At 45.9% G+C, this 15,511-nt stretch overlaps 1 protein-coding gene across 7 annotated transcripts in view; it reads right to left on the bottom strand.

The window, feature by feature from the left end:
- Positions 1-15,511, bottom strand: part of EPB41L4B (erythrocyte membrane protein band 4.1 like 4B) — a gene marked incomplete at its 3' end in the record, with an annotated part of 141,151 nt that overhangs the window by 103,015 nt on the left and 22,625 nt on the right. The gene's annotated exons all lie outside the window — the stretch shown is intronic.

Genomic DNA, 15,511 nt, shown 5'->3' with positions numbered 1-15,511 from the left:
TCAGACACTTCACACCCACTAGGAGGGCTATAATAAAAAAGACAGATAACCAATGTTGGAGAAACTGGAACCCATTTATACTGCTGACAGGAATGTCAAATTGTGTAGCTGATTTAGGAAACAGCCTGGCAGTTTCTTAAATGGTTAAACCTAGAGTTACCATTTGACCCAGCAATGACACTTCCAGGTAAATATCCAAGAAAAATGAAAACATTAAGCTCACACAGAAACTGGTACAAAAATGTTCACAGCAGCATTATTCCTAATAGCCAAAAAGTGGAAGCAACCCAAATGTCTATCAACTGATGAATGGATGAACAAAATGCAGTACATCCATACAATGGCATATTATTTGGCCATAAAAAGGAATAAAGTTCTGATACATGCTACAACATCAATGGATACTGAAAACATTATACTAAGTGAAAGAACTTGGTGACAAATGATCACATATTATTTGAAATGTCCAGAACAGTAAATCTACAGACAGAAATTAGATTAGTAATTGCTTAGGGCTGCCAGGTTTGCGGGGTGACAGTGAAGATGAGTAGGAGTTTTTGGAGGTTAATGAAGGGTTCTAAAATTAATTGTGGTGATTGATGCACAACTCTACGAAAATACTAAAGACCACTAAATTGCACGCTTCAGATAGGTGAATTGTATGGTACGTGAATCTCTATAAATAAACAATTAAAAATAGTAGAGAGGCCAAGTTTTTCTTAATAGTAGTATTCCAGCAAATAAATGAAGAAGGAACAACAGAACTGCAATATCACAATTTTGCAACTTCTAATGAATGGCAGGCTCTAAGCATTGGATGCCAGTGGCTACTAACATCGCAATAGGAGACAGACAGACAACCATTATGTACCTCGCCATGAAGAACGTCCCACCACCCAAGATATAATCTTGCTCCCCACACCTCTCTTTCCACAGGAAAAAAAAAAAAAATCAACCCTGGGACTGATTCAACCACCAGATCCAACTGCCAACTGTAGGAAATGCAGAGGAATGTTCTAAACTACATGGGACTGCAATTGGCAAGATCCAGCCTGTGGAAAATTCTAGAAGCTCCTCAGGACAAATGACCTAGTTTCTTCAACCAACAGACTATAGGGAAGAGAAGAGATGGAGGGAACACCTACAGATTAAAAGAGATTTAAAAGACATTTTTTAAAAAAAGGATAACTTAACTTGAAATATCTAGGGATGCACACTTGGGTGAGCAAACTTGGAAAGATAGTAAAGAAGTGACTGTAATAAAGTCAGAGCAGTCGTTGCTCTTGGGGCTTGGAGGGGGCACAGGGAGGGGGCAACGGTGGACTTCTGGCTGGCTGGCAGGGTTCCAGCTTTTGACGTGGGTAGTGGTACAAGGGTGTCTGTCTACCTTCTAGTAGTTCATTAAACTGTACCTTTGTTTTATGTGTACATCTGTACTTACGTTATACAAATAAACAACAATAACAAAAAAAAAAATCAAAACTACATCAATGAATTACAGTCTCTTTCCTTCCTGGAAATACTCCTCTGAAGGCATCAATTCAACAGAAGCAGAAGACTTGACGTGCACTGGTGTTCTCTATAAATTAATCTACTGGAGAAATAGGCAGGATCACGGGAGGGCAAAAAGAAGAACAACTGAAACTCCAATCACAGAACACAGCACTGGGGCCCACCAGCACTCCAGAATACTATTCGGCCATAACCAAAAAGAATTATGAAGATGAGACCGAAATATGGAAAATTCTTATGAGAAACGTTAAGTAAACACAGTACTTAACTCTGTTAATAGAAAGCTGTGATCCCAACTACATAAAAATACGTATGCACTGTACACGGACTACTTGATAAAAGCAGGAAATTGGCAAAAACTAAAACAGCTGTGTTAGCATGGAGACACTATAGATGGTTTTCTTCCCAAGTTTTTTTTAACACTGGTCTTTTGGCAGTTGTTAGGCAGCAAATACAATTTCAAAAAAAAAAAAAAAATCACAATTCTGGCACTCTTCCTCCTTGCCCATAACAATCCATCTTCTGGATGTATTTCTTCCAATTACTATCCAGTGCTATTGGCCCCATGCAACACCTATTATCACGGTGCCAATGCTTCATTAGTGGGTTTCCTAGTGGGAAAAAAATAGTTAGAGTAAAGCTTTAGCAGCAGGATGTGGCAGAAAGAACTGCGCTGGGAGAAAGCAAGAGACCTGTGCTCTAGTCCCAGATGCACCATTAACTCCAACCTTAAGCAATTCATAATTTCCCCCAAACCATACGGTCATCCTGGACTTCCCCTGCAGCTGCAAATCAGACGTGGCCATGGCGCCCTGAATGTACAGGGCCACCAAAACTCAAATGACCCCAAATCCAACCTGCTCCCCACCTGGGTCTATTTTGGTTCAGGGCTTACCATCCAGGTATGTAATTTTAACACTCTCAGAGTATGAACTGAAAAAGCACAGTTCCCCACATGTAAAATGAGGGAGGTTAGCCCAAGTTTCTGTCTAGGTCATTCCAAATTTTACTTTTCTGATGTCTTTCTAAAGTGGCTCTTAATTTAGAATGAGCTCAAGGTGGCAGTTAGGAAAAGAACCTTTCTAGGGGCAGTGAGTCCCTTCTGCCAATGCCAGACTGGCTCCTCTGCTGACAGACCCTCACTCAGCTGGACTTGGGGGTGGCATACAGCAGGGTCTGGTGGATAGGAGACACTATTTTTACTCACCTATAAACACTTCCCCCCACTCACCTTCCTCCCTCCAAGTATGCTCTTTGGTCTTTTCTGCTGGAAAAGAGAATTCCCAATGGCCCTTTCCTGCTCTAAAAAGAATCTGGTGAAATTATGAGGGCTGGAATGAACAGAAGGGTCCTTGAAACAGAGGTCCCAGGGAGTTAAAGGCAGGTTGAAGATAGGAGGGTCAAGACCACAGCCCATGAATCAACCATCTTTCACTCCTCCCAGCCCACAGAGTGTCCATTCAAAACTGAGAAGGTTCCAGATAACTCGTCTGCACTGCCAGCCAGGACATCTGACTCGGGGCAGCCCCTAGCAGCCCACAAGCTGTCATCTCGGGCTTACTGGCCCAAACATTCCCTCCTTCGGCAGCTTCCCCAGCTCTACTCTCTCCGTCCGCTCCAGGGCAGTAAGTGCCCCTCTTCTGGGTTCCCACAAGCAGGCCCATGCCTTCATTACACACACACTTATCCCACTGCACCATAGCTGCCCATGTTCCTGTCTTATTCCTGCTTCAGACTGAGCACTCCCAAGGGCAGAGACCAGCTGTGTTCACCTGGATACCATTCTCTCTTCCCTCCATCCCCAAAACGCAGGCACTCCACAAATGTGTTTGCTGGCTGGCTGGCTGGCTGGCTGGCTGGCTGGCTGGATGGACGGATGTGTGGATGGATGCGGATATGTGCATGGGGGATGGATGGGGCCAGGAAACAAATCTTCTGGATGGGCCATGCCGAAGCACGAAAAACAGACTGATATTTCACAAGCGGCAGGGCTAAAAATGAGAATACACTCACTAAAATCTTTTCAAATCAAGTTTTCCATGAACAAGCATCTAGGGAACTGTGCTCTACTTCCAAGGCCATTTACCTAAACACAATTTCGCGGCTGTTACGTGGAGTGCTGTCTAGTGATTACACCAGGAGATCTGTTAATGTGACAAGAATGGAAGCTGCCCCTTGTTGCCTCATCATTAACTGGGTCTCCCCCTCTGTGATGAATCCATTCATTCATTCATTCAACAGATATTTACCAACTGCTCATCAAATGCCCGCCACCCTCTAGGCATTGGGGTATGCTGGGGTCCCAAAGTCTGGAAGCTACAGAAGAACAAGTCCTTCTTGCGGGGCAACGTCGTCCTAAACAGCTTAAGACCCGAGCCCATAAGTAGCAACACCACTTACCTCCCTGCCTTCCCAAACAGAATATACTCATTGTAAAACCTTACAAAGTCCCCATCACCATCCTGAAGTCTACCAACTACAAGACACGTATGGAGAGCTGTCCCCAAACACAGCAGGATCTAGAGAGCTGTCCCCAAACACAGCAGGATCTAGAGAGCTCTACCCTCGAGTTCTTACATCCACGTTGCCTAGTTTTTCTTCCTCCCGTCTCAGCACATCATTTTTTACAGGGACCAGCAACCAGTGGTTTGGAGACAGTATGTCTCTCTAGAGCAGCTCCTTCTGATCTGAGAGGAGCTAAAAATAACCACGTGCATGAAAATCATGTGTAAAGTAAGAGTACAGAGTTGCCGGTTAAAGACTGGGTCAGGCAGCCAGCCAGCAGGGAAAGGTATGGACATCGTGAAATCTTTGTTAGCCAGTCAGAGGTTCTGATTTTGCCTATTTACTGGTTCCCAGACACGGTCCCGATAACGAAGACTGCTGGACAGCGGATGTCTGAACTGTCCCCCAAATAAATGAACCAGCCTGACCCTCTTAGATAGATGCAACTGGCAACGTCTTACTGTAACCTGACCCACTTGCAATGTAATAGGTCGACTGTGGTCCTGGAAGAACAGAGAAGATAGAAGCCAATCCGTCCAAATCTCATTAGTCTCAATAGCGTAAGATGCCGTGCATCCCAGGTAGGTTTGAAAGGAGGAACTAAGCTGTGTGTGCAAGTGCTAGTCAAGCGTATACATCCTAGTTGGTGGAAAGCATGACATCTGGGCAGAGAAAGGATTTCAGGAGCCTTGCAGGCACACGAGGCTCTCTTCCACCCACCAGTTCCACATCCATCACATGGCACGCCCCTCTGCATCCATCTTCAGAAGGCTATCTCTTTCCTCTCCATTGTGGCTCAGGCCACATCACCTCATATACGGACCTCAGCAACAGCCCCCGAGTGGTCCAACTACCTCTAGTGTCTCCCTCCTAAAGGCCATCTTCCTTGTGTTTGCCGGAATGGTCCTCATACAACACAGCCCTCATCTCAGTCACTTTTCTGCACAGAAACGTCCACCAGAGGATGAAGCGCAGGCTTCTTGGCCTGGTGCTAGGGATTCTGCATAATCTATGCCGCCCAACCCAATACTCCTTCTCCCTCCCACAGGCCTCACATGTACCCTGGGCTCCAGGCAAACGTGTTCTCCAACCACGCCGCCCACTCACCACAGACAGCAGGTCCCACCCCTACAGTGTTGCCTGTGTCATTCCTTTGCCTAGGTGTCCTCCTCCCCTACACCCCCATTGCTATCCCCACCTGCAACGAGCCAATCCCCATGGCCACTTGCAAGTGACAATCATCGTCACTAAACTTCCTGTTGGCGGCACCCTGTCCTGTTCATCTTTGCTTCTTTATCATTCGACATTCTAAAACTCGAAAACATAACTGCTGATGCGGGTTTAGGAGAATCCTCAGCTCCCAAGACAGTCTTCAAACAACCCACTTTGCACACGTCTGATCTTCCTGGTTCATCTTCATTGGGAATTCTCTACAGCCAGCTGGGACCTGGATGGAGAACCCTGGTACTACCATCTCCCGTTCCCGACTCCCTGTCTGTTCTAAAGCAGTCTAGAACACTGGTGTTCTGAAAACCATACCACACTGTGGCCTGCCCTTTTGGCTGATGAAAATGCTATGCCTTCTACGAAATATTATCAAGTTCTGGATTTTTATACATGGGTTAAAAAATAACCAAAATAAATGTGGCGATGGTTTGAAACCTAAGTGCAGACTTTGGCATTTGCTCCAATTAAATGTCATCTTATTTAAATTGGCCCACAATCTATCCTTTTAAGAACATTATTAAAAGGTTAACCCCCTTGCTTGTTACCCCATATACCACTTATTGATCTTAGTTTTGCAACATATGGGAAATCTGATAATCAGGAAGGGGTGAGGGGTGGAGGGTACGGGGTGGGGGAGGGGCCGTGTCTTTATTTCTACAGTAGTAAGGCACCCATCTGATGGTGGCCACAGCCTGGTTATAAATACACACAGTTTTACCACGGGGGGGCCATGCCCTGGAACTCTCAGAGGCAAAAATGTTGGGTTGGGGGCTTCCCTGGTGGCACAGTGGTTAAGAATCCGTCTGCCAATGCAGGGGAATTGGGTTCGAGCCCTGGTCTGGGAAGATCCCACATGCCGGGAGCAACTAAGCCCGCGAGCCACAACCACTGAGCCCGCGCGCCACAACTACTGAAGCCCGCACGCCTAGAGCCCACGCTCCACAACAAGAGAAGCCACTGCAACGAGAAGCCCGTGCACTGCAAGGAAGAGTAGCTCCCGCTCGCTGCAAACAGAGAAAGCCTGCGCGCAACAACAAAGACCCAATGCAGCCAGAAGTAAATAAATAAAAATAAATTTATTTAAAAAAAAATGTTGGGTTGGAAAACCAGCTCTGTTTCTTTTCTAGCAATATGACAGTGACCCTAGGCAAGCCCCACCCTGAGACTCAGCCTCTCCATCTGAAAAATGGGGTACTCTCCTCCGCCCCATCCACCTTGCTAAGTCATTATGTTAATAAAAAAGCAAGAAAGCAAATGAGCGTGCACTGTAAACTGCGGTGTCCTATACACACAAAGGAATTATTATCCGAACCTTATTTCTCTCGCGTGTCCACAGGAATAACACGATATACTTTTTGCCAAATGCTGAACAAAAACTGAGATACAGGAAGTCTGTGATCTAGTAATGCCATTTAAAGAAACACTGAGGCTAACGAGGCTTTGGTATTTTTGGTAAATCCCTGTTGGTCCCTGGAGATCAACTCCTTCCCTTCCAAGTTCGTAAACACCCCTGTTTAAACAGCTCTGGGAACTCTACCTGTTCTCATCGGTGGGCTTCCTGGCCAGCGGTTCCCAGAAGGCACCTACCTCAAGGTATCTTTCAACTGTTTCTAGGAAGTTCTAATTCATGGTGAGTTACTAGTTCCTAACCCCACCCCGCAACTTGATAACTTGCTAGTTTTCTCTGAGCCTTAGCAGGAAACTAGCTCTCTGTTACACGCACACGCACACAAAGTGGCCCAGGGGTCTCTGTCCCCATTGCCATCACTACTAAGTCATCACAAAGAAATATAAACTGTTTACACCAGGACGTCGTAAAGACAAATATCTGAACTTACCCAATAAAGTTACCTTGAAACGTCATCATGAGTGAGAAATAGCATCTCAGCCATCGGCAAGACCTGGTGACTCAAAACTGGAATCTACTGATGCAAAGACTGTGCGGAAGTATCCCTACTCTGCTGGACTGAAGGCCAGGCTCTCCAGCTTATAAATTCCACCTCCCAGTTGAAGAGGATCTCCATGTTTACAAAGGTTCCACGACCCCGTTTTACAGAGAAGGAGCCTGACCCTCAGAGAGATTACGTGACCAAGTTCCTATTGCTTACAAGTAGCAGACCTAGAATCAGGACCCCGCCTTCCGGATTCTTAGACAGGTGGACAGAGTTCTTTCCACCTCATCCCGCTGCATCTCTGGTCAGCTCATTCACCTCTTTGGCTCCAAACACATGAGCCATGTCCAGCAAACAAGAAATGTTTCTTAAGCCCAATTCAACACATGGCTGCTGAGAGCCTACTTCACATGTGGCCTCGGCTACAGCTGGGATACAGGGCCACATGGTCCGACACAAACAGATCTTATGGTGGGGTGGGGTGGGGGCAATTCCAGTTTTGTCTGGAGGGCAGGGAAGCTGTGGCAGAACGCAAAGTAGTTGATTTGCTCACATACTGACACAGAAGTCAAGACACGGTTCGTGGGGGACATCCACAGGCTGGGCAGCTCCTGGAAATTCAATTCTGGTAAAACAGGGCACGTGTGATTAATTTCCTGATTTGCCTGGCTAACAACCTCTTAGAACTCAGAGGACGCAGCAAAAACAACTGCCCTTGAGGACTTCCCTGGTGGCGCAGTGGTTAAGAATCTGCAGGGGACGTGGGTTCGAGCCCTGGTCCGGGAAGATCCCACATGCTGCGGAGCAACCTAGCCCGTGCGCCGCAACTACCGAGCCTGCACTCTAGAGCCCGCGAGCCACAACTACTGAGCCCGGGCACCACAACTACTGAAGCCTGCATGCCTAGAGCCCGTGCTCTGCAACAAGAGAAGCCACCGCAATGAGAAGCCCACGCACCGCAACGAAGAGTAGCCCCCGCTTGCCGCAACTAGAGAAAAAGCCCACGTGCAGCAACAAAGAACCAACGCAGCCAAAAATAAAATAAATTAATTAAAAAGAAAATTTACAGAAACAACGTCCCTTGATTTTGATCAACAAGGAAGTGAGAACAATCTTAGAAGAAAGTCATCTTGGTATGTGAGTCAGTGAAAGGAGGCAGTGACGACCAGGGTTTGCTTTCAACCAGGGGCGTGGGGCTCTCCACGTGCAACATGAGGTTGTAGGCTTAAGGGGTCCAGAACAGAGCACCACACTGGCTTCAACTGATGGAGAGACCAATCTAAAACACTGAGACTTCGTGTTGCATTATTAATTAACTACTGATCAGCCCCTGTTCCAGGCTGATAAACCATCTTCAGGCCAAACTGTATTTATATCTCAGCAAAGAGTCAAAGCTCTCATTTGTTTCTGCTGTGAGAATTAAATGGTCCCAACGGCCATGAGCCTATGAACCTTCTTTCAATCCGTGTGGAATACCTAACACCTCCTAATGACTTCAGTTTCTGCCTCCCTATAGCTCCTTCCAAGCATGCCTAACACATGTGACTCAGCGGTTAGTTGAAGGGAGGGGTTCCCTTTCAATCCTCAAGATGCTGAATGAAGTCTGGATACTAAAGCTACTTGATCCTGGAGAACCAGCCCCGAAAACTGGTTTCACCCAACACTTCAAATATTATACCTCCCACTCTCAATAAGAAACACTAAAACAGCGCATGTTGAATACTCTTTAATTTCAGGGTAGCTAGTATCGGGCACATTTTCATATGCGATCCCTACAGACCAGGACAAAAATATCAGACAACCTCCCTAACACAAAGGTCCACTGGACAAATGACTCTTAGAATTCTGGATTGCGAGCCTCTCCTCACCTTTATTATTAAGCTAGGTGAGTCATGAACCAGTCACAGTACTCTCTGCCCAACTGAGTCCACTCGAAGCCCTAGAGAATGGGATGGGGGCAGGAGACTGCCCTGAATGACCTCTAAGGCAGGGGCTTTCCATCCCAGTGCCCTCCATCTTACATCAAAAGAGAAGCAAGTACATGGGGACTTAAAAGGTCCCTGGTGGCAAGTACCTACAGTGTTAATTTTTGTGTTAATCTTTTAAACTGTGGCCACTAAAAAAATGGCTGCAAGGTCTTTTTCTTTTTCCCTTGCGTATGGAAGAGGCTGGCGCTGCTTCAACCAAACAGAATATGGCATTACTGATATTCTGTGATTTCCAAGGTGAGTGACAGTTCTCTGGGGATGCTTGCTCTGTGGGAAGAGCCAGCCACCATGTGAAAAATCCAACTGCCCTAAGACTACCATGCTGAAGAGGCCATGAGCAGATGTTCCTCTCAACTGTCCCAGCTGAGCCCAGCCTCCAGCCAGCCCTGTCAAGGTGCCAGATGTGAGTGCAGCCATCATGGACCCTCTACACCAGCCAATCTTGCAACTAAGTACTCCTGGGTGATCCTGGTCGACGCCATGAAAAGCAAAAGAAAATCCTAGCTGAGCCCCACCTCAACGGGTTTTTTTTTTTAAACATCTTTATTGAAGTATAATTGCATTACAATGGTGTGTTAGTTTCTGCTTTATAACAAAGTGAGTCAGTTATACATATACATATGTTCCCATATCTCTTCCCTCTTGCGTCTCCCTCCCTCCCACCCTCCCTATCCCACCCCTCTAGGTGGTCACAAAGCACGGAGCTGATCTCCCTGTGCTATGCGGCTGCTTCCCACTAGCTATCTGTTTTACACTTGGTAGTGTATATACGTCCATGCCACTCTCTCGCTTCGTCCCAGCTTACCCTTGCCCCTCCCCGTATCCTCAAGTCCATTCTCTAGTAGGTCTGTGTCTTTATTCCCATCTTGGCCCCTCAATGGGTTCTTGATCAACAGAACCCGTGAACTACGATAGATGATTGTTGTTTTAAGCCACTAAGCACTGGGGGAATTTGTTATTCAATAGATAACCAGAATGAAAACCATATAGGTACACAGATATAACACATGTGCGAGGCATGTGTGCGCACTTTATAAAAGATTTAGTATGTAAAAGTTTTTCATAACTTTAAAACACGTTGCTTAGAGTGATGCTAACTTAGGTATCATCTGCTTGGAGACGAGGAATTAGAATAATACATATGTTAATTCTTAAAAAAAAAGGATAGACAAACCAAAAAACTGTTCTTCAGAGGCCACACACTCTGCTCAGGAGAAAGACATTAAAATCAAGGGCTGACATGTCTGAGGCTGCCTTGCTGTACATTTACCAGCTGCATATTCAGAACTCAATAAATTGCACTGAAAGGAGGGAGAGGACTATTATGGATTCAAAGACACTTAAAAGACATTATTGACCAAATGCAGCGTGTTGTCTGCAGTTGGCTCCTGATTCAAACAAGCCAACCACCGTCCACAAAAAGATTTTGGGGATGGCGAGGGAAAGGTGAACAAGGACTTTGTATCAGACGACATCAAGGAATCATTGTTCATTTTGCTGAGTGTGATAACGGGGTGGTGAATAGATATATATATATAGAGAGAGAGAGAGCTACCCATTTAGGTGTTAACAGGTGAAATGATAAGTTGTTTGGGAGTTGCTTTAAAATACTCCAGAGAAAAAAATAATATATGGGTGTTGTGTACATGACAGTTTCATCCTACTGTTGTATGATGAGTCATACAAGTTGTCTCAACTTGTGTATTTGAAATTTTCCATAAAACTTAATGAAAACCTCACAAACTACAAAGGAGTTGAAGGTTGGAGGGTGCCAGCATGGTCTGGCCTGAGCCTTGCCTTCGAGCATCCAAGCCAGTGGCTGGGAAGAGAAACCTTTGTCCACAGGGAAGGTGATGGTGCTATGCGATGCAGAAGATGACTCCAAGCCAGTAACAGCTAATTTTCTGCCATGTCACTAAAACAAAATACAATATACAGACGTCCGTCCAGATTCAACTCAATACCTACTATGGACCTTAAGTCACATTTCATCCCCACCCCCAGTCTTTGGTGCGGCTTACAAAGGGGCTGCACTGCTGTACTTTGTGCCCAATTTTGCAGACACAAATAACATACTTTTACAGCAAGAAAAAAATATGAGCAGCAGTAAAAGCTAATTTTTTAAGCTTTGGACACCAAGGTTCACATTCTACCTAATTTCAAGGAAACAATGATTTTTATCCCTTAGAACGTTTCTGAGCAGCGTTGATTCTTTTTCTCTTTTCTAATTTATTTATTTATTTTTGGCTTTTTCTCTTTTCTTTTTCTCTTTTCTAATTTATTTATTTATTTTTGGCTGCACTGGGTCTTTGTTGCTGGGCGCAGGCTTCCTCTAGTTGCGGCGAGTGGGGGCTACTCTTCGTTGCAGTGCGCGGGCTTCTCAGTGCGGTGGTTTCTCTTGTTGCAAAGCATGGCCTCTAGGCACGCGGGCTTCAGTAGTTGTGGCGTATGGGCTCAGTAGTTGTGGCTCACGGGCCTAGTTGCTCTGCAGCATGTGGGATCTTCCCGGACCAGGGTTCAAAGCCGTGTCCCCTGCATTGGCAGGTGGATTCTTAACCACTGTGCCACCAGGGAAGTCCCTAGGGTTGATTCTTAATCTTGAACTAAAGTACCACCATCTGCGGCCCAGCAGAATACAAACATGTGATATGGGACAGGACAAGCTCCTCGGCCAAACTCCAGACAGCCATGGTGACAAGGGTCCCATACAGAACCCTTCTCGGCATCCGAGTTACCAAAGAAGAACACAGGGATGGTCCAGAAATCGGCTCATTCAAGTCCCTCATTTTACAGATGGGGAAAAACAAGGCCAGAGGCAGGTCAGGCAACCAATACCAGGCCAGGAATAGAACACCAGCCTTCTGACCCTGAGACCAATACAATTTTCTTTCTTAGGACTATCTTGCGACAAATGCATTATGTTACTTGAATAGGAAAGAAAAAGACCAGCCTAGCATTTCTGCTATGAAATGGTTAAGAACCAAATAGGCAATACGAAAAATTTCAGTGTTAAAAACTCCTTGACTATAAAAAGTGCTTGGTTTGAGCAAATATTTTTGGCTTTTTAAAATGGGGGATCAGAAAAGGAAAAAAAAAAAAGAAAGAAAGAAAGAAAAAAAACCACAGGAGAAAGGAAAAAGAAAATGAAACAAATTTGTGCCTGGCTAAACAGTAACATGCAATTAAAATGATGGATGCCTTTGTGCCAGAGGCTGAGTTTGAAACAAGCTGCTGGAAGAAGGGCAGCCCTGAAAATAAACTACCAAATTACTTTTTGCTGCCAGATTGCAGATTCCCCCTCCGTGTAATTCTGAAAGGAAATAACTCCATATAAATAAATATGCAACGAATTCCCAGGAAACCCAGCCAAGAAACATGAACAGAAAGAACTAATTTCGGGTGGACGACTGCCCCCACCCATCCTGCAACTTAGGAACACGACTAAATTTGCAAAGTAAGGCAGGTCAGTGCTACCTCACATACTTCCCTAATGGTCCTATAATGACCATTCCCTTTTTCTCTGTGGAGCCCTTTACAGCTCTGAAATTTCTGGGTGTCACAACACACCCCATGATGCAGTGGCTGAAGGCATGGACTCTGGGATCAGCGTGGCAGGGATCTGAGTCCCAGCTCTGGTACCCAGCTTAGGCCGAGATTGGTGTCAGGAAACATCTTACCTGGTAGGGATGTCTGAGGATTACACGAAATGAAATGATCAATTTAACAGGGCTTGGCCCCAGGGTTCACCCATAGGGCAGGTCCGTGGAAGCAGATGGCCTCATTCTAGGTAGCATATCACTCCCAGAAGATGAGCTTTACAGAGGTGGAGTGACCGGGGAGTGTTATGAGATGAACTGTGTCCCCCCAAAATTCATATGTTCAAGACCTAACCCCCCAATGCTTCCAAATGTGGCTATAATTGGAGACAGAGGTAATTAAACAGGTAATTAAGTTTAAATGAGTTCATTGGAGCGGACCCTATCCTATGACTGGTGTCCTTATAAAGAGAGAGATTAGGTCACACACACAGACAAGAATGCACACAGAAAAGAACATCTGAAGACAGAGGGAGGAGGGGCAGCAAGAGAGCGGCCATCTACAAGCCAAGGAGAGAGGCCTCAGAGAACACTGACTCTGCCGGCACCTTGATCTTGAAATTCTAGCCTCCAGAACTGCGAGAAGACGAATTTCTGTCGTTGAAGCCACCTAGACCATGGTCCTCTGTTACAGCATCCTGATCTGACTAGTACCGGGAGGGACACAGCTTCAAGTTAGGACCAGTTTTGAATCTGGGCTCCACCACTCAGAGTCAGCATGACCCCCACTAAGCCCCTTAACCTTCCCACGCCTGTTAACCTTTCCAAGCCTGTTTCTGGCCTGTGAAATGGACATAACCACAGCACGCATCCCACCAAGCAACGGTGAGGGTGGGATGAAAATATACACAGAGGATCCCATCCAGCATGGTCACGGCTGTGCCTAGGACCTTAGACCAAGCCCTGGGAACTTCCCACCATGTCCCTCTAGGGATCCAGAGCCTGTGCTGGGTGGCGGCCCGTAGACACTCTGCACGGCACTCCCCGGGAGCTGATGGTGAGACATGTCCCCAACAGCCTGGATACTCCTCGAGCCACAGCCCAGTCTTAGATCCCAAATTCCTCAAGTCCCACCCCTGGCTGGGATTCCATAAGGATGAACAATGAACACAGCTAGCAAATTAGCCTGCATTTTAGCACTTTTAGTGATCACACCAACTGCTAAGGCACAGAATTTCAGGGCTTAGTTTACTTGGCTCTGTGCATAGAAGATTTTCAAAAAAGGTTAATGAGTGGAAAAGCACATAAAACTTTTAACCTTGTCTCTGGTGAGCTTGGCTGTTAGGGTCATAAAACTATGACTGAGGCACCACCGTCCACGCACCTGATGGAGGGGTATACAAACACAGCTGTCTTTTTATAGGTGGCCTTTGATTTTTTCATTCTTTTCTCTCTTTTTCCTTTGGTGAGTCAGTAGTCTTAAAAAAGTCTCCTGCCAGAAGAAGGCAGAGAATAACCCATTCAGAAGAAGAAAAGGAGGGTGTGATGCCTACAGCCTCTCCATAGGTTTGGATCTGTAGAGACAGCACTGTCAAGATTATCTCCCTGAGGTATGTGGTTTGCGGTTCGTGTGAGCTACAGTGAGAAGAATCTCGACTGCAAGTTCACAGCATGTGAGCCTTTCCTTACTCGTGAACTAAAGAGAAAATGTTCCAATCATATATGCATTTTCAAAAGCAACAGCTGAGGACTTCCCTGGTGGCACAGTGGTTAAGAATCCGCCTGCCGATGCAGGAGACACGGGTTAGAGCCCTGGTCAGGGAAGGGAAGATCCCACATGCCGCAGAGCAACTAAGCCCGTGCACCACAACTACTGAGCCTGTGCTCTAGAGCCCGCGAGCCACAACTACCGAGCCCACGTGCCACAACTACTGAAGCCCGTGCGCCTAGAGCCTGTGCTCTGCAACAAGAGAAGCCACCGCAATGAGAAGCCCGCTCACTGCGACGAAGAGTAGCCCCCGCTCGCCGCAACTAGAGAAAGTCTGCGCGCAGCAACGAAGACCCAATGCAGCCAAAAAAAATAAATTAATAAATAAATAAATTTATTTTAAAAAAAAAAAGCAACAGCTGAATACCAAGCAAGGTAAAAGCATTAACTAGTATTATGGAATGTTACTTTAAAGTAGAAGACACAAATAGGAAATAATTTACAGAACTAAACACCTAGGTACAAATGCAGTAACTCCTCAACATTTCTAACTGCTATGGATTGGTCGTAAACTAACTCCAACTTCCCCCAGTTCAAGCAGAACTAACTCGCCTGTGATGGCTTCACACACAAGAGGGGACCTCAGCACCCAAGGACTTCAAATCCATGTCAAAAGGTATTCCTACAAGACTGACTCTAATCCAGGCATTGAACCCCAACCCCCATACCTTCTCAGGGACCTAGGGAATGTAAAAGTAGGAGGAAACTCTGTATGGGGTTATGCAGGCGCCACCCATTCCAGGGGGTTCCTGCAGGATGGTATACACAAGTGAATGGGGGTCAGTCACCACACAGATCTAGTCAACTACCTGGAATTCAGACTGTGCTATCAGACTTCCAGTTTTTCAAGAAAGCTACAAAAGTCGAATTTCTTTATGTGAAATGCGGGAATTTTTTAAAGCCTTGTACGGACCTCTAGTCTACTTTCTAAATGGAACACGACATACACAGACAAAACTGCACAGGTCCCACGTGTACAACTCTAGGAATTATCAGAAGTGACCATAGCTATGCAACCACCACCCAGGTCAAAACACAGAAAGTTCCCAGCCTCCTGGAAGTCCCTGTGTGCCTCTTCCCAAT

Source organism: Leucopleurus acutus (genome assembly GCF_964270905.1).
Source record: "Leucopleurus acutus genome assembly, chromosome: 7".
In the NCBI taxonomy this organism is placed as follows: domain Eukaryota; kingdom Metazoa; phylum Chordata; class Mammalia; order Artiodactyla; family Delphinidae; genus Leucopleurus; species Leucopleurus acutus.
This window is presented reverse-complemented; position numbering and strand designations above follow the sequence as displayed.